The following is a 23,204-nucleotide window of genomic DNA, read 5'->3' on the forward strand; positions in this document are numbered from 1 at the left end:
TTTCTCGCATCCAGGGCCAAGAATGCCATTCATTCCCTCACCCGGTGTACTCGCACGAGGCACCCAACCAACCATCAATGGTTATGTCTCGCGGACCTGTACAGCATAAAGCTAGACTGGTCTGGTGCAACAATACCATCCATGATTTTCGTCAGGCGATTCGCTGAAACCTTGGCCAGCAGTTTCACTTCAATATTAAGGAGGCACATTCCTCTGGCACCTTGTCCAATTTATGTCTAAGCACAATAGTTGCCTGTTACAGGACCCTAGGGAGTGTGCCCTTCTCCCTTGATTCATAAAACGTGTCTCAGAGTGGCTGTATCAACTTGAAAGAAAATGAAGCAAGGCTAAGAGGGGGAAAAAAGGAGTTTAAACACCAGTTTGAAGGAGAAAATAGTTAAAGGAGCCTGCAAATAAAGAATACAATTAGGGGGGAAGAAACCGGGTTAAGAAAGAGCTAGTGGGGCCTGTAAAGGAAAAATACAGATTAAGGGGGAAGAGAAACGGGTTAAGTGGAAAGAAAGAGTTAAGGAGCCTGCAAAGGAAGCACAGAGATTAATGGGGGGAGAAAATGGGATAAGTTCAAACAAATCAGAGGATTCTGCAAAGGATGAATGCGTTTTTAAGGGGGGAAAACGATTATGAACCTGCAAGGAGTATCGAGGATCTGCCTGGCAGAGCGAGCTGAAGGGGAGAGCTGTCCCATGGACAACAATTTATACCCTGTTATTCAGGGTCTCTCAATTATGGGTGTTATTGATGGACTCTCCATCATTTCTAGCAGGGAAAGGGAGAAGTAGGGCCCCTACATCTGGAAAGGGAGGGGGCAACTGGCTCTTCTTCAATGCACATTCGATTGGTCTTCAATGGGTCTGGCCTTTGATAAGAGCTGTACGGAGAGGAGGTTGGACATTGGCAATTACTTTGTGATTTGGCGTTTTATACATCCTTCCACTTGCTTACACTCTCCTTATGCATTCTCCTACAGACAGCCTGGCTCTCTGCAGCAGGGACGGGAGAAGCAGAACCGGTCACAGAATTAATATGGGTAGAGAGAAATACAAGACTCGAGTTTGGTATAGGGCCAGAAAACATGCACCCCAATTGTGATAGACCAGCAGTGAAAACCTAAACTTATAACAATGTCACTTTGTTTGGGTGGTGGGTAGCAAGCCTCACCACCATACAGATCCATCTGGGGGGGAAGCCCTACATTCATATCACACCAGTCTTAAACAGTGGGCCTGGGACTGGCTATGTGCTTTCCACCAGGCAGCCTCTGCCCCGTGGACAAACCTACAAGCGGAGACAAGCTCCGACCCCAAGCACTAAAAGGCTAAGTAATAGGTAGATGCGCATTATACAAAAACTATGCAATGTAACATAACAATGAGGGAGTTGACATAGTCTAGCCGGACAATGAACATTACTCCGACTGTCAAAAGTGATAGATAGGCAACATTATTTATTCTATTATTTCAATGCCCCCTCCTTTTCCATCTTATCTATGTTTATCCTGTCTCATTTCATTCCTCTGCATTCCTCTTCTCTCGCTCTCCATCCTTATGGTCTGGGACTACCGACCACCCCCTCCCTGTCGTGAGCACCACCACATTAACCCTTAACCCCTTGGACGCTCATGGCGAGCTCAGCTCGTCATGGTGAACACCTCCATACACTCATGACGAGCTGAGCTCGTCATGAACAATGGGAAATTCACTAAATGAGCACAGGAGGAAAATAACGCTAGCACCCTGAGGGTTAAAGTAATTAGTCATGCAAGGAGTTTTCTTTGGAAGGCGGGGGGTCCCACGACCCCCCGGCTGTATTTAATAAAATATGAAAACAAATAAAAATTGTTAAAATAAAACATTATTTACACAATCAATAATATGCAAAATTCAGACATAAGATTTACAGCAATGTAGACAGGTATGAAAGGGCTAACCTTAATAAATGTCTAATACAGCGTGTTCCTAACCGAATCTAACAGCCTACGTATGAATTTTGCATCCCAACATTTTTGGGACTACCGCAAGGTCGCTAACCCGTGTCAGATCCTTATTATATAGCTACACCCTAACGTATGAGTTCGCATGTGCGACAGGGCCTGGTTACCGGAAGAGTACGTCCCTCTCCTGGTTACCCCGTACGCTCCGTGAACTCCATTAAACCAAAAGGAGGGCCCATTTCACTCACGCCATTTCATGACATCATAGTGTATGTGCGGGGTGGCTAACAGCCCAAGGAAAGCGTGACTCCCTCCCCCGCACCATTCCAACCAAGCGGATATCCTGCCCCTGAAGTTCTAGGAGAGACCATTGGCCCCTCCCCCTGAGCGACCCCATTCGAGAATAGTGATGCCCCCTAAGGACCTTAAATTGCTGCTCACCGATCATGACCTTACCGCCTTACCAAGTATTCAATGAATACGACAATTAATTTGCCTGTAAATGGGAAAAAGGCCTAAGGACAAAACAGATTATACACACTTCAATGCACACAACTTGTACATATTCCTTCATAAGGGAAAAAATTAATCAGCCCCTCGCCTGGGGCACGGAGCGAGTCTGGAGAGCGCGGGTGCAAGAGGGCGCCTCCCGCGCTCTCCAGGCCTTTTAAGCTCAATGAGCCTGGGGGCTGACCAGCTCGCGGTGTCCCGCCTCCTCCTGGCCCCCCCCTTTGCCCCAGAAGCACTCTACTGCTTCCGGGTCAACGTAGGGGGCCTGATCAGTCGGTGGTGGGCGCGCCCCCCAGCCGCGTTATCAAGATGCGGCAGGAAGGGGGGGCAAGCCCCACCACCAAGGATCCGGGGAGGGGGAAAGCCGGGCCCGGCCATGCGTGCGTGGGGGCCGATCGCCCCCCCCCCTTTTCTTTCTTCATCGTCCTAGTCTGGAAAATAAAATGACACATGGTTGTAGCTTCCTTCAGACAGTCTAATAATGAGGGGAGCTGTTTCGTTGAAATGCCTCTTGTGGACAGCCAGACAGAGTTAGCCAGATGGTTTATGATGCTGTGCCAGCAGGAGGCTGGACCACAAGAACTGAATTAAGATGTGCAGTCAGTTGTGAAAAATCCATAATTTCACCCAAGTGCAGTTCATTTCAGCCAAAGGTCAATGTAGAAGATCTAGCAATTTATGATTCATTGTGAGTAAGCACACACACTGTGCTACTTCAAAGCAGGAGCCTAGCGTGTCCTCAGTGTAAATGAATGCATTTTTAAAGTGTGCTTTGCAAAGTGGACTGAGTAACAGAGACTTAAAATGATTTTCCCAGGATCAGACATAGTTATCAAGTTGGGAAGCCGGGATTCTAACGGATAGCTTTAAGTTTTAAACACTGCAACTTAGACGCTTGTCCCCATCTTCTTCCAAAGGATTTAATAATGATAACAGTTGATAGGATTAAATAATCTTAAACCTACTGAAGTCTGCACAGATTTATTCGGCAAAACAAGCAAAGTGCAGTATGGCAATGCATAGTGACCTCATGTCCCCTTTGCATCAATGAGCATCTAATGTACAGCCAACCCCTTCTGATTTCTATTACTTTTTAAAGATTTTCTTCAGACATTGTTTCAAGTGAGAGTACACGTGACAGAAACTGAAAGTCAGATTAACAGGTGCATGGCTTTCTCATGATAAAAGTGTAAAATTCCAGAACTGTAGTTATTAATTTGTAAATCCTCGCTTAACAGTGCCAAACTCGAGAGTGAGACTGATTGCATCAGAATTGGCAGAGCAATGCAAGCTGTGTATAGGCGCAACACAGCAGTGGCGTAGCGTGGGGAGTCGGGGCACAGGGGCGGTTGCCCCGGGTGCAAAATTCTTAGGGGCCACAACATTTTAAAAGAAAGAAATTCATACCACAAATTTTTTCTTTTAAAATTTTGCACCAGGAGTGCTAAGAGTCCACTCGTTAGGGGGCGCAATACATGCCCCGAGTGCTGGCAGCCCACGCTACACCGCTGTGATGGAAACCGAAAATGGCAGTAAAAGAATCAATATCGTGTGAACTATTATGGTGATTTCAAAGCACTCTCCATGCAATTTCACATCAGCCTCCAATTTTCAATGCGCTTGCTGTGGACTCTGTATATTCACAGAATTAACCCTGCAAGTGCTGAATCTGCAACTTATTATTCTGTAAGTGCACGTTCCTCCACTACCAAGTTTTGTGATGCTAAAATAGCAGCTTATCAATATTTCCCTAAATAAGTCTCCACTTGTATTACAATAATTTACTTTTACATAGTAGTTCCTGTTGCTTTTTCCAGCTCTGTAAAGCGTTTGAGCTGCAAATGTTTACCTATTAAGAAATACTATTTTTTAACTTAGTTAGCATATTCTCATAAGGTGAATGCATTCTGGTCCTTGGCATCTTTTACATATTAATAACTAGTCACAGTTGTTACCTGACTTCTGAATGTTATGTCCCTTCTCTAGCTGCTGCTCTCTAGCATTCACAGGAAATAGCTCATTCAAAGTAACTGATATTATTAAGAGGAGCGGAATTCATGAACGGAATATGATGCACCATTCAAATTAATTACGGAAGGATTTGTGTATTATCGTATTAATAAAACATGATATGGTCACTTCATTTTTACTTGTGAAGAAATCGGAATATCCATAACCACACCATCAGACCCATCTTCAGATCTATTTTTGCTCACTGGTGTTTCAGGCAAGTCTGGTATGGATTAAAGGAGTTAGAGACTCCTGCAGCTGATGTAAATGTAAAATGTAAATTGATACTTGTAGAGCGCACTACTCACCCGCAAGGGTCTCAAGGCGCTTGTATGAATACCGCTGTGGAACCCATCCTGGCTTTACCTGTGAGGCATCCACTCCTGGGCACCCAGCCCAGTGGAGAAGTGTGGCTCAATGGTTAGAGCGGCAGACCCTTATGCAGAGGTCTAGCCCGGGACCAGGGTTCAATTCCCTGCCTCGGTGGATCTTGGGCTCAACATTCCACGGACCTGATAATTCTCGCCTCGGTGCCTATTCTAATCATAGAGTCCCAATCTGCAACTCTGGGCAATAACTTGCTTAATCTCCACAACGGCCCCCACAACGCTAAGGATGCCTGGCCTTCACCCTGGGGGTGCCCAGGAGTGGACGCCTCACAGGGAAAGCCAGGATGGGTTCCACAGCGGTATTCGTACAAGCGCCTTGTGACCCTTGCGGGTGAGTAGTGCGCTATACAAGTATCAAATTTACATCCTTAGCGTTGTGGGGGCCGTTGTGCCATTGCTATTGCCCAGAGTTGCAGAGTGGGACTCCATGATTGGAATAGGCACCTGAGGCGAGAATTATCAGGTCCGTGGAATTTTGAGCCCAAGACCCACCGTGGCGGGGAATTGAACTCTGGTCCCGGGCTAGACCTCTGCATCAGGGTCTGCCGCTCTAACCATTGCACTTCCCATGATCCCATAAACATGAAGTAGTACTGGGAGCTATGTAACTACCCCTTCCTGGAGAGTATTGTGATGATGTTATTCAGTATTTTACAGTGAAATGACGGTGAGTCACTTGGAAGGTGCAGCATCCGGGAAGACGGTGTACATTATTTTACTTTATACAGCTCTGGATTATCAAATAGGCAAAGTAGGCACCGGGCCATCGGCCCCACTCCTTTAGGGGCCGCGACAAATGATCGAAATAATATTGATTTGATCTTAAAAGAAAATTACAATCAAGCTTTCCTCAATTGTTTCCAAAAGATAAACAAAATGAATCAACTCAAAGAAACGAAAACTTTACATTAAAGATCCTACAGAGAAAATACTGCATGAATGTGAGGTACCCACTGAATATTTAAAGTTTTGTTGGTTTATTAAAATGAAAACAAAATTGTTTAATAACATTAATAATAATAGTTAATGTTAAGTTTTGTGTAGTAAAATTGGTTTATTAAAATTGTTGGTTAGAAAAATTAAAAACGTATTAGGAGATAATTTGTGAGGGGGGCTTCGAAAGTTCGACTGCCTAGGGCAGGGGCCTCCATAGGGTTTAATCTGGCGCTGACTTTATATGTCCATAAAGTAGCATCCTTAGGTCCTATAAAATTCCTTTCACCCGAGAGGCCCCCTGGGATTCCATCTTGCTCCTCCTCAGTTTCATCCTCTATATGGAACTTCTTCAGACCATACTCACCAATAATAGCATCAAAATTCACCAATACATTGATGACACAACTCTGCTTCATAGCCTCCTCCGCTGAATATGGGCGGATTCTAACCCCATCTCTCATCAAACACCAAGTCACTGAGATTCACTCTTGACACTAATCTCACCTTCAAGAATTACATTGGCAATCCAAGGCACTTTGGCACCAGCCCTCTCTATTGAAAACAGTGAAACTGTTCCTCCTAGAAATGAACATCAAAACTGGGCTTGTTAGTGCAGCAGCTGAAGTGTTAGTGGGCCCAGTACTGTGGTCGGGTCATAAAACACCAACTAAAGCCCTGTTTAATGCCCAACCCCTTGGACTAAGGAGCCCTTTACCCAGTGCTTACTTTGTGCCGGTGTTTTCCGGTGCTCAGCACCATCACTTATTTGTAAATACCTGCACATATTTATGAGAAACCACCACTTGTTTAAGCAACATTCATTAGTTGAGCATTACATTACTTAATATATATTTAAACAAACGATAAATCTTGAACTTAAATCTGATTTTAAAGAGACATGGGTTGTGCCACCTGCAGTGGACCAGTAATACATTGGGCCCTGGCACTTAACTGTTTACAAATGAATCACTGCCATTATCCTTATTTGTATTATGTGTCCATTGCTGACATCACTTGTTGCTTGGCTAGTTCACGCTGAATAAGACACATACCGACTTACAGTGGGAGAACAAGTGTCAGAGAAGGAGAGAGGTGAGCGAATGAAACCATAAAGATATGGCAGGAAATAAAATAGATAAGAAAAGGGATGGCAATTACGTGCAGGAAAAGGACTACAAAGCAGAATTAGATAAGAAGGTAAAGGGAAAATAGAACTAGGAAAACAACAACTGAATCTTCAAAGAATATAAATGATATAAGGACAAATGGACAGAGTTTGTGAAAAAGAGAGATGAGGGGAAAGAAAATCAGAAAGAAAACAAGATAAAACAGCAAAATGAAAAACATGGTTTCTATATGTTACATGTTGACATGAGTTAGAGAACAATTGCAGAAATCTTTATGTAATTTGAAAGTCACTGTTACATTCCTAGTGGGACAGATTGATTGGTTAATATAGTTTTGGCAGAGATGTGCTTGTAGTTTGCATGTCAAGGTCTTCAGTCCTAGTGAGATAAATCAACAAGTGAATTCACCTAATGAAGACAGCTGTTACATATATAGTCTACAAGTTCCTATCCTAGTCGAGTAGCTCCCTCTCAGGCAGTGGCAGAGCTCCAGAGTAAAAACATAAAACTTAAAAAAGAAACATATTTGGACATTTACCTCTAAAATAGAATTATTTCCAAACCGGAATAGAAAAGGAAAGTCCTGATATTACTAAACACATAAACTTGAACATTATTCTTTTCAGTTGCGTTATTCTTTAATAAAAGCCACAGTGAACCACCCACACTATGCTTCCTTTAAGTCTTTACGTTGTATCTACCAAGACCAGGGAGATGAATAAATCAATCAGACATAATTACATTCTACATAAGAGTACATATGAGAACTGAAACCTTTTTTCTAGAAACCAAACAGACCAGAAGCCATGGAGAAAATTGAAGAATATCATCAACAGGAAGAAACTTCGGTGGAACAGCAGAACTTCTTATTTAATCTCAAATCCCCAAATCAAATAGGATTAGAGCTGAAAATCAAATAAGACTAGTGCTGAAAATTAATAGAAATAGATAAACTTATTGTAACCTTTGTCAGAATAACGTGAGTACTTGTTTTTGTAATGAAATTCCGACCTTCCTTTACTAATCTGGTTAGCAAAACCTGCTCAGGTGCTTGTATAGTGCCTGCTGAGGACTACCAAAGATTTGTGAGCCACTGATTTACAAAACGATACTTTGAAGTTCAAAGTCTAGACCAATAAACCCCCTATTCCAATTTGCCGGGAACCAGTCACCACTGAAGTTCACTTATTAGGCTGTAAGAAACTGGAATATGGAAGAGGCTGGATTCCAATGATGAAGAATATGGGCTACCAATGGACCCAGATGTCGTCGGACCCATTTAATCACAATTAAGCATGCTGCCTGTAAAAAAATAAAAAAAGTGATATCAATGTCCAATAAGATGGAAAAAGAAAGTTCCAGCCCCCTTAACTTACAATGCAGAAACACCTGTTATGTCCCCCTAGACTCATAGGAACTCCATTGCAGAAGCTTGGTTCGTATGAAGAAGATTCAATAATCTGTGATCAAGCTTAAACCTTCTTACCAGTTTCTCCGGTGGAATGGACAGACCACTTCTTGGTGTCCATTCTATGCCCTGTCTCTGCCACTCCTTCCATCTCTACGGCTAGACGGGTTCAGAAGAGGGCTTGGAAAAAGCTTAGGTTAGAAGACTTTCATCGTCTTCTATTAGAGGAGCCGCTGGGCCCTTTGACGGATGTAGAAAAGGGGTATGACCTCTTCTGTTCTTGGATCACTAGGGCCTTGGACTCTCTGGTACCTATTGTATCAACTAAAATCAACTCCAGAGAGTCGAGTCCCTGGTACGATGGCGCACTTCGGGCCCTAAAGGGTGCCTGTAGACGGGCTGAGAGGGCTTGGAGGAAAACCTATGGGGCTGATCTAAAAGCTGCATACGCCAGGTCCGTCAAGCTCTACCATCGAGCCATCTGCCGAGCTCGTGCGGCTTTTTACGCCACTGAATTCCGGAACAGTTCTAATCCGTCGAAAGCCATCTTTAAGGCCGTAAAAGATCTTATGACGAAGCGGACTGCCTCTATGACCGTAAGCTCCCTTTCCCACTGTGAATCCCTTGCATCCTACTTCTTGGGGAAGGTCCAAGCTATTTATCGGACATTCCCTAGCATAGGGTCCAGTGGGGAAAGTACTAATGGGGCCCACCGTCAGACTACTCTGCTTGTCTTCCCCCCCCTTACCTTGGACGGCTTTGACAAACTTGCGTTGCAAGTCAAATCTGGATCTCCATCCGATCCAGTAAGGCCTGCTCTCTTCCGAGATCAGGCTTTTATGGGGCGTCCAGCTGTATGTTCCCTCGTCAACCTTTCCTTGGAAACGGGAGTTGTTCCAGCTAAGTGGAAACAAGCCGTGGTGTCCCCAATTATCAAAAAGCCCACCCTGGACCCATCTAAGCCTGAAAGTTATCGCCCCATTTCGTTGCTACCCTGGCCAGCCAAGATCACTGAGGCCCATGTCAATCTGGCCCTGTCTGAACACCTGGTACGGACCAATGCCCTCGACCCCACACAAAACGGATTCCGTGCTGGGCACAGTACGGAAACCGCGTTACTTGTGATGGTGGAACATCTCCGGGCAAGGTGCTGGTCAAACGGCGGCGCTTATTTTGTTAGACCTTAGCGCCGCCTTTGACACGGTGGACCACAGCATCCTCCTGCATCGGCTCGAGGAGACTGGCATTGGCGGTCAGGCGCTGCAATGGTTCCGCTCCTTCTTAGATGACCGCTCCTTCTGTGTTGCCATCCCTCCCTTTAAGTCCAATTACCAACCGCTGGCCATGGGGGTTCCGCGAGGGTCCTCGCTGAGCCCCACGTTGTTCAACCTTTACGTGAGACCGCTGGCTGATGTCGCTAGGCAGTGGGGCCTAACTTTGGTCTCATATGCCGACGACACACAGCTGGCGGTTACTCTCAGCGGGGATGCGGAGATTGAGGCCCCCATGTTTCAGTCTGGACTGAAGGCGGTGGCTAGCTGGCTGACAGGCAATTGCCTTCAGCTAAATGCCACAAAAACGGAGGTGATGGTCGTCGGTAAGGGAGTGGAGCTGTGGGGTGATCACTGGTGGCCCTCAGAGTTGGGACCTACTCCGATCCCGGTATCGGAGGTGAAAAACCTGGGGGTATGGCTGGATGCAGGCCTCTCCTTTGTAGGGCACACTAAAAAAAACTGTGGCCTGCTGTTTTGGACTCCTAAGGGGCTTGAGACCTGTTCTCAAGTTCTTTGACGCCCCAACCAGGCAGCTGGTGATCCAGGCTACTATCATCTCTCGCCTGGACTATGCCAGCTCTCTCCTGGCTGGGGCTAACCAGGCCGAGCTAACCCGCTTGCAACGGGTTCAGAATGCTGCGGCGAGGGCGATTGTTGGCCTGCCCAGATTCAGCTCGGTGGCAGGTGTCCTTCGCTCCCTACATTGGCTTCCGGTTAGGAAGCGCATCCTCTTCAAGGTTCTGTGTCTTGCCTTTAAGATCTTGAGAGGTATTGGCCCGGAAATCCTGTCGAGCTGTCTTTCCTTTTATGTTCCCACCCGTAGCCTCCGTTCCCAGGGTTTGGCCCTCGCGGTGGTCCCCAGATTCAGGCTTAGTCGCATGGGAGGCCGCTCGTTTAGGGTATTGGCCGCGTCAGCATGGAACTCCCTGCCTGTTGAAATCCGTCTGATGGAGGACTTCTTGACCTTCCGGAGGGCTATAAAAACCTTCTTGTTTTAGCTGTTTTTGTTTTTATTCTCCTGTTGTGTTATGTTCTACCTTGTCTCTGCGCCGGGACGCTCCTTGGCTGGAGTATCTGTGCGCATAATAAATTACCGTAACATAACATAACATAACATAACAGATACAGGTGACCTACATCAGCACCAAGCTCCAATGTTGATGAGGCTTAGAGTTGGAACCAAGGTTGATTTATTGATGTTGATAAGAAACCCAAATTTCTTTAGTGCTATTTCTCTTTACAGACTCTCCAGTCACTGGGAGGTAATTAGATCCTCCAAGTGAGGATGGACTTGAATACTTTCTTTGAAAGGATGGCCACAGCTGGGGAAAACACGTATTAAACACCCTACAAATAACCTTAAGTCAGAAAGGAAGTACTTGGAACTGCCAGTAGGAATCCCTTACTGCAAACCGCAGAAACCTTTGATGATCTGCCTTCATGGGAACATGCATTTAGGCATAAAAGATTTAAGGATGCTAGAAAGTCTTCACTTTGGACAACCAGAATCACATTTAGATGCGTAAAGTCTATGATAAATCAACATTCCCCCGAAGCCTCTTCACCAAGAGGATGGAGGAATACCAACCCTGACCTCTGTCCAGAGTTGGATCAAGATCATTTGGACCAGGAACATCCACATTCCTTTGCACCAGCATCCCAATGCTTTCTTGAAGAGTTTGTCTCTTCTCTAATTTCTTTGGAGGAAGAGTTAACATGAAACAATTCCTCAGAAGACGATCCTGAAAGTCTAAGGAATAGCCCAGGGACACAGTTTAAGCCACCCAATTTTCTTTGATATTATCTTGCTAGGTTTTGTTAAAGACGTTCAAGCTTCCTCCAGGTACTTGCACAAACCTCCCTGTTATGCTCTGTACCTGTACCTTTAATCTGTGTTAGCACGCTTTGTGTATTCGCGTTCCATAGAACATGGAACGCGAAGCTAAGAGCAGTTAGGCTTGGCATTTTACAGAGAGCTATTTTACCAGTCAAGCTGCGTACCTGCTTGTCTTGTATATGGAATAAACATCATCTAAATCTACTAAATGCTTTATTCCTTAACTTAACACTCCCCTCTGGAAATAGTTAGGTCTGCAGATTACCTTTTAAACTATCGGGCTTCTTGAAATCACCTTCTGAAGACTTAGGGTGGAAATAGGACTTCTGAGACGGAGGCTCATTTTTCCTATTCCTTGAAAAATCATATTTCCTATTCCTAATATAACCATTGGAATCAAACTTGAAGGAACGTGTTCGGTTTTTGCTATTGAAAGATGTACGAATAACAGTCTCAATCTCCTCCCCAAATAGTTTGTCTCCTGAAAATGGCATTTTTAATAGACAAGCTTTTGCAAAAATCTGCTTTTCAGCTCCTACAAGATACAGCGGCCTCCTCAATGCCACTGATAAATTTGATTGTCCCTGCAGATGCCTTTAAATTGTCAATGGTAATATCAGACTACTTTGCTTGGGACTCCATTGCCACCAGCAGCTGAGAGACATATTCCTCTCTTGGATAACCACAGATATAGAAAGATCCTTGATTAAATAATGGGGGGGGGGGAGAGGGTATGAACAGAATAAACCCCTGCTCTCATGGTAAGGTTTAACCCAGAATATGCTCTCTTGAAGGAAGCTTCCACCCTCTCGTCAATAGGATCTATTATTATTACCTCCTCATCATACAGTCATTTGGCTTCCGGTCCTGTAAGGTTTGTTCATAAAGGATCAGCAGGTAACCTTTGAGGAATATCCAATTGTCCCTTCAGCAACATGTACAGTCTTCCCATAAACCTAGGGATGGAGGTCTTTTCTGGCCCCCTCCTCTCGCTCTTCAAAAGACCCTGGGCTGCTGGATTAATAAGGAACTTTATGAAACTGTCTTATTGAATTATATAAAACAACATCCAGCGGTAGAAGGCTGATCATCATCCAAAGGCAGCTGTAGATTAGAAGAAATAGAGGATATCAAGCTCTTCAATTCTTCCTTCTGAATAATTGTTCTTATAGGAGCTCCCACTTCACATCCATCTGTAACATAACTTGGAGATGACCAGGATGAAGAAACTGAAGAAGTAGATGTACAAGACATCTGAAAAGAGTCAGGCATGGGAGGAGATTAGTGAAATCCCTGATCTTTCTGCTGCTTCTGAAATGTGTCAGAAATTGATGTAGTCCTCATTTGCAACTTCTTCTCTGACACATTATGAACAAAATCACAAGATCTTCTTTTTGAATTGTCAAATCCATCAAACCCCTTCCCCTGGAAGGAGAAGCAGACAGGTGTTATTGATTTTTGCTATGCTTCCCCATAATGAAATTTGACATCCACAGCAGGATCAACAGGCTCATTAAATAACAACAGCAAGGACAACAAATAATACACATCTGTTTTAATTCTTCATTTATATCAAATATATCAAAAACATCATGGAATACTTAATCCACAAAGAAGTATCTTATTCTATCTATAATGGATAGAAATTAACCACAAAACTAACCATCTATATATAACACCAGAACAGGCAAAACAAAGGAAAGCCTTCCTCTTTCCCCTTTTCTACAATTTCTGAATCAAGGGTTTTTGGGGCATATTACCAAGGGCCATTATTGCCGCCTTAGCGGGACTTTTTCCAGCTAAAGCGGTGAAAATTTTATCGCCCTATTACCTAGCTGTCGCTAACACCAGTTAGCGACAGCTAGTAGGAGATAGCAATCATCTTGGGGCCCACTTTGCATGTCAGCGATATGTATCGCTAATGACATGCAAAGTGGGCGTGCCAAGATGTTAGCGACTGGAAACAGTCGCTAATATCGCAATCTCCAATTATCAACAAAGCCTTACTTTTGGAAGTATTTGCGCTAAGCGCGAACATCTCCAAAGGCTAACGCCTGCCCAGAGCAGTTCTTAGCCATGTTATCCAATGGTAGGTGGATAACATGGCTAAGAGTATTGTCACGATAATGCATGAATATCGCTGATTTTTCAGCGATATTCATGCATTTCGCAGGATTTTTACCGCTTTTGAGATAAACCTTGATAATATCAAGGTATCTCAGCGGTAAAAATCGTCGGAGCATGGCGATATAATTTTAGCCGCTAACCATGCATAGCGATAATTATCGCTATTGCTTGGTAATATGCCCCTTTGTTTCTTAAAAAACACTGTCTGCCCCCACCTGACTGGTTTGATCTGAAGAAGCAACTTCATATTTAAAGGCAGAATCTAGCACCTCATCCTCAAACAAGCCTTGCTGCTTACCTGTAACTCCTGACCAGTCTTTGCACCATGTATTTGAAACATGGACAGAAAGAGAACTGCGCCTTCCAAATTGGAGGGGTGTGGCTCACTGGTTAGAGGCGGCAGACCCGGGAGCAGAAGTCGGCCGGGACCAGGGTTCAATTCCCGACGCAGCAGGGTCGTGGCCTTTGGTCAGCGGACTCGATAATTCTCGCTTCGGTGCCTACTCTAATCAGGGGTCCCACTCGGCAACTCTGGGCATTAGCTTGCCTAATCTCCACAATGGCCCCTGCAAGGCCGGGGATGCTTGGCTCCACCTTGGGGACTCCCAGCAGGGACCATCCCACAGGGAAAGCCAGGACGGGTTCTCCAGCGTTACACAGCGCCAGGAAACCTCCGGGTAACAGTGCGCTTTACAAGCTCAAACATAATAATAATAATAATAAATATAAGGCGCAAGCCTGCTGCACCTTGCCTTGCACCACTCATGATTTCATACAAAAGTTAAAAAAACAGGCTCTGTACCACATTTTTCTTGGCGAAAGCCATGCTGTCATTTGTAAAGTCAAAGGCCATAGACCTACTGAATCCTTGAATCACGCGCCAAAACACTGCTCTCCCAAATAGTCATACATTTCAACCATAGGGTCTCAGCACAGTGCAAACAGAAAAGGATAAATTCTCGATTTTTCTTTTTTTTTTAAATTACACGGAAAACGGTCTAAAGCACCAAAAGAAACTAACACTGGCCCAACATTGTATATGAATACAGACTTATTTTGGGAGCGCATAAAAAGTATACAGGATGATGTGTGAAGCCATGTCCCTTTAATACTTAAAGGGGATGGTGCTTATTTTAGGAGAAAAGAGGATGCTTGTGAGGGATGCCTGGAACGGCATATTTGCAATTAGTGGAAGGGGGTGAGAAGGTAAAACCTGTGAATGGAGAGATTGTGTTAAACCGGTTGGGACTTCTCACAGAATATATGACTTTACAATGCAAAGCATTACAACACATGCTTTTACAACGCGGTTTTTACATCGCAACTACCATTACAGCGCATGATTTTACAACGCATGCCATTACAACACATTTTTTAAAACTACCATTACAACGCATTTCATTACAACGCATACTATTACAACGCATAATACTTTTAGGGCAATAGTAGGGTAAGTGTTGGATAGTGTAGGGGTAAAAATCACTACACCCACTCCAATGAGTGCAACAGTCGGGTAAGTGTTGGATAGTGTAGGGGGAAATATTGCTATTCCCACTCCAGTGAGTGCAACAGTCAGGAAAGTGTTGGATGGTGTAGGGGTAAAAATTACTATTCCCATCTACCCCAAAACCCATACCCACACTAAACCTAAAAAATCTCTATTACTTACCTTATGATGCGTTTTAATGGCATGCGTTGTAATGGTATGTGTTGTGATGGAATGAGTTGTAGTGACATGCATTGTAACAGCTGTGTTGTAAAAGCAGTGCAATGTAATGACTGCGTTGTAATAGATGTTTCCTTTCTCACATGGTGGACAAGAGCTCTTTGAAGGGTGCTGGTTAAAATCCTTCCATCCTGGTAGTGTGACCGCTGAAACTTGTTGTCAAACTTTGACAAGGATACAAAGTCAACACGTAAAGTACACACACAGAGGGAAGGAGCGCGTTGATGAGTGCGAATGTGCGGGTGGCACGTCCCTAATAAGTTCCTAGGCTTTGTAGATCAAATAGGGGGAAGCTTTGTCTGCCGCATTTTCAATATAATCTGGAATAAATGAACTATGTGGTTTGAGCGGGGCATACATTTCTGTGTACACATCAGATTTCAGTATCTCATACAGTCATCTATGTGAACCATCACCTCCTCAGGGCTGCCAAGAAAACCTCCTTCAAAGACCGCCCGACAACAACGGACGCAATAGCAAGGAGCTCTTTAACATCGTGAAGGAACTCTCCAACCCCAGCTCCAACACCAACGACATCCCGCTGTCGCAAACTCTCTGCGACTCCCTCGCCACTTTCTTCCACCGCAAGATAGCAGACATCCACGACAGCTTCAACACCCAGACAGCCCCAACAGACAGCAACACAACAGACCCTCTGCATACCATGACCACGACTCCCTGCTAGCCTGGATCATCGTGAGCACCGATGACACCATCAAGACCATGAGCACAATCGACTCCGGCTCTCCGTCAGATCCCTTCCCGCACCACGTCTACAACAAAGCAAGCAGCTCCATCGCACCCCACCTGCGCAACGTTATCAATATCTCCCTCAAAACCGCAACCTTCCCAGAGAGCTGGAAACACGCCAAGATCAACGCCCTACTAAAAAAAACCAAGGCTGACCCAAGAGACCTCAAGAACATCCGGCCCATCTCTCTGCTCTCCTTCCCAGCCAACGTAATCGAGAAAATCGTCAACAGACAGCTAACCCGATAGCTCGAAGAAAACAGAATCCTGGACCCTTCCCAGTCAGGGTTCCACAGCAACCACAGAACTGAGACCGCCCTCATCGCTGCCACTGATGACATCAGGACCCTGCTGGACAACGGCGAGACCACAGCACTCATCCTCCTAGACCTCTCCGCCGCCTTCGACACCGTCTGTCACCGCACACTAGGCGCACGCCTCCATGCCGCAGGGATCCGAGACAAGTCTCTGGAATGGACCACCTCCTTCCTCTCCGGCAGAACCCAGAGCCTCTGCCTCCCCCCATTCCGGTCCGAAGCCTCCGAGATCATCTGCGGCGTACCCCAGGGATCCTCCCTCAGCCCGTCACTGTTCCACATTTACATGGCCCCACTCGCACACGTCGCCCAACAGCACGACCTCAACATAATCTCCACATAATCTTCTGCGCCGACAACACTCAACTGATCCTCTCCCTCACCAAGGACCCCATCACCACCAAAGCCAACCTCCACGAAGGAATGAAGGCCGCCGCCGACTGGATGAAGACCAGCCGTCTGAAGCTGAACTCGGAAAAGATGGAGGTCCTAATCCTCGGTTCCAACCCTTCAGCCTGGGGCGACTCCTGGTGGCCGACGGCACTGGGATCAGCCCCGACACCCACCGACCACGCACGCAACCTGGGAATCTTCCTCGACTCAACGCTCTCAAAGACCAAGCAGGTCAACGCCATCTCCTCCTCCTGCTTCAACGCCCTCTGCATGCTCCGCAAGATCTACAGATGGGTGCCGACAGATACAAGAAAGACAGTCACCCAGGACCTCGTCAGCAGCAGACTTGACTACGGAAACGCCCTCTACGCTGGAGCACCAACCATACTCATCAAATTACTACAATGCATCCAAAACGCCTCGGCACGATTGATCCTCGACGTACCATGCCACGGCCACATCACCCCCCACCTGAGGGACCTGCACTGGCTCCCCGTCAGCAAGAGGATATCCTTCCAGCTCCTCATCCACGCACACAAGGCACTCCACAAGACCGGCCCAGTCTACCTCAACAGACGGCTCTCCTTATACATCCCCAACCGCCAGCTCCGCTCCGCTGACCTCTCACTCACCACCGTCCCGCGCATCCGAGGAACAACCACCCGGCGGGAGATCCTTATCCTACCTCGCCGCCAAGACGTGGTGGATGTGGTGGTGTTGGTGGTGGACGTGGTGGTGGTGTTGGATGTGGTGTTGGTGGACGTGGTGGTGATGGTGGATGTGGTGGTGTTGGTGTTGGTGGATGTGGTGGTGGACGTGGTAGTGGTGGTGGTGGCTGTGGTGGTGGACGTGGATGTGGTGCTGGATGTGGTGGTGGACGAGGTGGTGGTGGTGGACATGGTGGTGGTGGACGTCATGGTGGTGGACGTGGTGGTGGATTTGGTGGTGGTGGACATGGTGGTAGTAGACGTGGTGGTGGTGAACATGGTGGTGGTTGACGCGGTGGTGGACGTGGTGGTGGTGGGTGTAGTGGTGGTGGACATGGTGGTGGACGTGGTGGTGGTGGATGTGATGGATGTGGTGGTGGTGGTGGACATGGTGGTGGTGGATGAGGTGGTGGTGGGCGTGGTGGTAGACATGATGGTGGTGGAAATGGTGGTGGACGTGGTGGTGGTGAATGTGGTGGTGGACGTGGTGGTGGTGGACGTGGTGGTGGGGTACGTGGTGGTGGTGGTGGATGTGGTGGTGGTGGACATGGTGGTGGTAGTGGACGTGGTGCTGGAGAGTGCAGAGTAAACATTCAAATAAGCATAGAGCTTGCTCTGTGCAGAGTAAACATAGAGATAAGCACAGCGCTTGCTCTGTGCTGAGTAAACATTCAAGTAAGCACAGCGCTTGCTCTGTGCAGAGTAACCATTCAAATAAGCACAGTGCTTGCTCTGTGCATGGCAAATAGGCACAGCACATGCCCTGTGCAGTTTAAATATAAATACAATTCCCCCAAATACGGCCTGCAGCAAGAGTTTATATGCCGGCAGTGTCGCATTGTAAAGTCACTCTCAACGTTACTGCAGGGGCTCCTCAGAGTAAACATTAAAGTCCACACAGAGCAAGCGCTGTGCAGAGTAAACATTATTATACCCTCAGTGTAAGTGCTGTGCATGGAAAATGGCAAAACCAAAGGGGATGATGGACGGAGTGTTGAACATTGCAAGCACTCACCCCAGTCAACTGATCTGGGTTTAATCCATCATCATTCTTTAGCTCATTCCGCCACCCCAGTTCAGGCATGGTCATATGCAAATCAGTCTGACCCTGTGCCTCATGAGAACAGTCCAGCCCGAACTGCCAAGCCATGTCTTCCCTAGACCGGAAACAAGCACTGGGTCCGGTTTCTAGCTAATCAGCCGTCATCAGCCAGGCTAGCTTAAATCCAGTGGCAAAGTGAGCAAGGGACCCACGTCTGGGCATACCCTGCCAACTTAGGGCGAACAAAGCAAAACCAAAGGGGATGATTAACGGAGTGTTGAACATTGCAAGCACTCACCCCCAGTCAACTGGTCTGAGTTTAATCCATCATCATTCTTTAGCTCATTCCGCCACCCCAGTTCAGACATGGCCATATGCAAATCAGTCTGACCCTGTGCCTCATGAGAACAGTCCAGCCCGAACTGCCAAGCCATGTCTTCCCTAGACCGGATACAAGCATACTGTGACCGGTTTCTGGCTAATCAGCCGTCATCAGCCAGGCTAGCTTGAATCCAGTGGCAAAGTGAGCAAGGGACCCACGTCTGGGCATACCCTGCCAGCTTAGGGCGAACAAAGCAAAACCAAAGGGGATGATGGACTGAGTCTTGAACATTTGAAGCACTCACCCCCAGTCAACTGATCTGGGTTTAATCCATCATCATTCTTTAGCTCACTCTGCCACCCCAGTTCAGACATGGCCATATGCAAATCAGTCTGACCCTGTGCCTCATCGGAACAGTCCAGCCCGAACTGCCAAGTCATGTCTTCCCTGGACCGGAAACAAGCATCCTGGGACCGGTTTCTGGCTAATCAGCCGTCATCAGCCAGGCTAGCTTGAATCCAGTGGCAAAGTGAGCAAGGGACCCACATCTGGGCATACCCTGCCAACTTAGCGCGAATAAAGCAAAACCAAAGGGGATGATGGACGGAGTGGTGAACATTGCAAGCACTCACCCCCAGTCAACTGATCTGGGTTTAATGAATCATAATTCTTTAGCTCACCCCGCCACCCCAGTTCAGACATGGCCATATGCAAATCAGTCTGACCCTGTGCCTCATGGGAACAGTCCAGCCCGAACTGCCAAGCCATGTCTTCTCTGGACCGGAAACAAGCATCCTGTGACCGGTTTCTGGCTAATCAGCCGTCATCAGCCAGGCTAGCTTGAATCCAGTGGCAAAGTGAGCAAGGGACCCAAGTCTGGGCATACACTGCCAACTTAGGGCGAACAAAGCAAAACCAAAGGGGATGATGGACGGAGTGTTGAACATTGCAAGAACTCACCCCAGTCAACTGATCTGGGTTTAATCCATCATCCTTCTTTAGCTCACTCTGCCACGCCAGTTCAGACATGGCCATATGCACACCTTTAGACACGGGCAGTGGATCGTTCCCTTATAAGCTGCTATAGCTGCTGTGACTCAAATTCTGTGAATGTGTGTTTTGCCCGTCCTTCTCAGGCACAAAGAACAACCTGCTACTGCCAGAGCCAGGGTTGCGGGAAGAAGTGAGAGGGAGAAATAGTAGCGAGAGGGAAACACCACTACATTCGGCGGGGTTGAGAGAATGAATAAGTGATGCCACACGCAAGCAGCATCGGGATCGGCGGTCTTCACTTTTGAAGCACTGCACTCGTGCTTGTGGCGGCATCCACCTTGCGGGAGCGAGCAGCGGCCATATGTTTGTAATTAACATGGCCATGCCGCTGCTTGCTCCGGCAAGGTGGAATCCACCACAAGCACGAGTGAAGTGCTTCAAAAGTGAAGACCGATGGCTAAAGGTCCTCCTCGAGCAGTGCATGCGTGCTGCCTAGGCGAGACCTAAAAATATATATGGAGCCATGTTTAGAATACCAAAGCCTCCCAGAAGGGGGAGTGGCCTAAACATGACCCCTTAAACATAAAAGACTAATGCGGGGGTTTTGCCCTTTTGCTAATCTTCTATGCTATGTACTAAAAAGGGAACTAAAATCCTGTCTGCTTGTTTACATTTTTTTACGGACAACAAAAGCTGATACTGTTTAAAAACACACACGGTGGAGCTACTGAAATCGCCAGAACTCCAATACATTATTCACTATCCAGAGATCAGTGACTGGGCGCGTGCATGCATGTTAGGTAGAGCACAAGTGATCAGGCCACCACTTTTCCTCCCACAATGTTTGCAAACACTTTTTACAATATATCTTGTTTTTGAAAATCATATTATTTATTGCCTGATCAATATCTCTGAAAAGGACTTAAATGAATTCTGTGGTTTTGTGAGTTACCCCTGTAGAACTTCATAAATCCTCTATTTTTGTATGTGTTATATATCATTTGAAATCATTTGACACCTCAAAACACAGATGAGTTACATTTATAGCTTCATCACTCCTGCATCACATTTTGCAGTTGTGAAGATGAAAAGCTTCACATGAAACATGCTTGATGAGGACTAGAATGAAGTGCTGACAATCCCAATCTTCACTATCTTCTTGACAAATACTGAGCTATATTTTGAACACACGGTTTGTACCTTCGCTCCTTCTTGAGAAGAACTGCAAAAAATAATTTCTGGAAAAGTGTTTTTCTTTTAAATAACTTGATTTTTAACAGGAACACATAAAAAAATTAGCAGCATCACAATTTTCGTTTTTGTACTGTGAATTTCATAACTGCTCCTAACTCATTAACGATGAAGATTGTGAGGTGCTTGTTCCACTTAATACGTTTATGTGGTGTGATACTGTGCCCATAAGCTTTCTATTGTGCCTGAATCCCCTTACATAACAAAAATGTAAGAGTGCATTGATGTTCAGTGTTCACTGACGAAACCTATTATTTATTCTTATTATATATATGTGAAGTTCTTGTTTTTCCGTTTACAAATCTTTCCATTTCCACATTCACCCCCTTATCTCCCAAATTGTTCAATCTGCAACTTGATGCAACATGAGCCTTCCAGTGAAAAGGAGGTGCCCTTGAAAAGGGTTAAAGGAGGATTTATTCACACCGGTGCACACGCCTCAATTAACATCATGTTTTCCACCCTTATACTTGTCAAGCCTCAATCCTGCAAATAAGTCCCTTTTTTGGGCAGAGGCACATTATAAACAATGGCTCCAAAAAAAATCCTCCGTTTTAATGAAGGTGAATTCATGGAGTACCGCTATTGTAAATCGAAACAAAAAGTCCCAGAGGCCCTGCAGCTTGGCATGTGAGGTTGGTCCTAGCGCCCTAGCTTCAGGAAATCACATAGTAATCTGTATTTCTGCTAGTGTCCCTCAGGCTGCTGGTGCTACATCCACCTAAAAGGGCAGAGAGAGAACCAATTGCCTGGATTGTTGATAGGTCTGGACAAAAATATTCTATGATGGCTGGAGATCCCTGAGCAACTGGCATGTTAGCAGGTCTATTTCACTTCCAGTATGTTAGGGAAAGGAGCTGTTGACGAGTCTGTACTTGGAGATGTGATGCTCTACTCAAAGTCTTATGATGGCGGTCACACTTTGGCTTGGTTTCTGGTTGGTCTGAGTACAATTCCTGCATGTATTTATTGAGTGGCCACTATGAGGGATACTACAATGTTTCAATCATGTGTCTGTAACTTCCAATCTTGTGTCTGTTCCCAGGTGCATTTTCCACATACATTGTGTAGAACGTATTATCGGGTGTGCCTGTAGGACTTTGTGAAGTCATCTTGCTGTATGCTGTAGTGGTATGGCTTCATAAAATGTGTTGAACATTTAATGTAAAATGAAGTATTGTTCCATATTTTAAAAGTGTATTGACTTGGGTAACATCCTCCCAGGCACCCCAAGCAGTGGCCTTGCTCTCTTGCTGTGTCTGTTTTCTCAGTACATGTAGCACAGAGGCTTGTGTGGAAAAATCTGCCAGGGTTGCTTTTGCTTCCTGTAGGAAAGTATGATCTGCTTTCATGGTCCCCCCCACTTTTTAGGTTTCGCCTGGGGCACGGAGCTTTTAGCTCCGCCCCCAGAGAAATCTGTAGTTTCCAGTATGGGTGCCTTGAATACGCCCCTCTGTTTCATTGGCTAGCTCCATAAATGGAGGCTAGCCATTGGAACAGAGAGGCGTCCGTCATGGCCGGACCAGATTCGGGGGCGTTCCTGAGAATTTTTGGCTTTTGGGTATGTCAGCCAAAAGCCGGGAACGCCCCCGGATCTGCACGGCCTCCGCTCTCCCCCTTCCCTCCCACAGCAGATCCCCGCCTCCCCCTCCCCTCCCACAGCAGATCCCCGCCTCCCGAGCCGCAGCTGATCCCGATGCAACACGGCCTCCGCTCTCCCCGCCTCCCTCTCCCCTCCCACAGCAGATCCCCGCCTCCCTCTCCCCTCCCACAGCAGATCCCCGCCTCCCGAGCCGCAGACGGTCCCGATGCCGTTGTAACACGGCCTCCGCTCTCCCCGCCTCCCTCTCCCCTCCTACAGCAGATCCCCGCCTCCCTCTCCCCTCCCACAGCAGATCCCCGCCTCCCGAGCCGCAGCTGATCCCGATGCCGTTGTAACACGGCCTCCGCTCTCCCCGCCTCCCTCTCCCCTCCTACAGCAGATCCCCGCCTCCCTCTCCCCTCTCACAGCAGATCCCCGCCTCCCGAGCCGCAGCTGATCCCGATGCCGTTGTAACACGGCCTCCGCTCTCCCCCTTTCCTCCCACAGCAGATCCCCGCCTCCCCCTCCCCTCCCACAGCAGATCCCCGCCTC

This window comes from Lissotriton vulgaris, chromosome 5 (genome assembly GCF_964263255.1).
Source record: "Lissotriton vulgaris chromosome 5, aLisVul1.2, whole genome shotgun sequence".
Lineage (NCBI taxonomy): Eukaryota > Metazoa > Chordata > Amphibia > Caudata > Salamandridae > Lissotriton > Lissotriton vulgaris.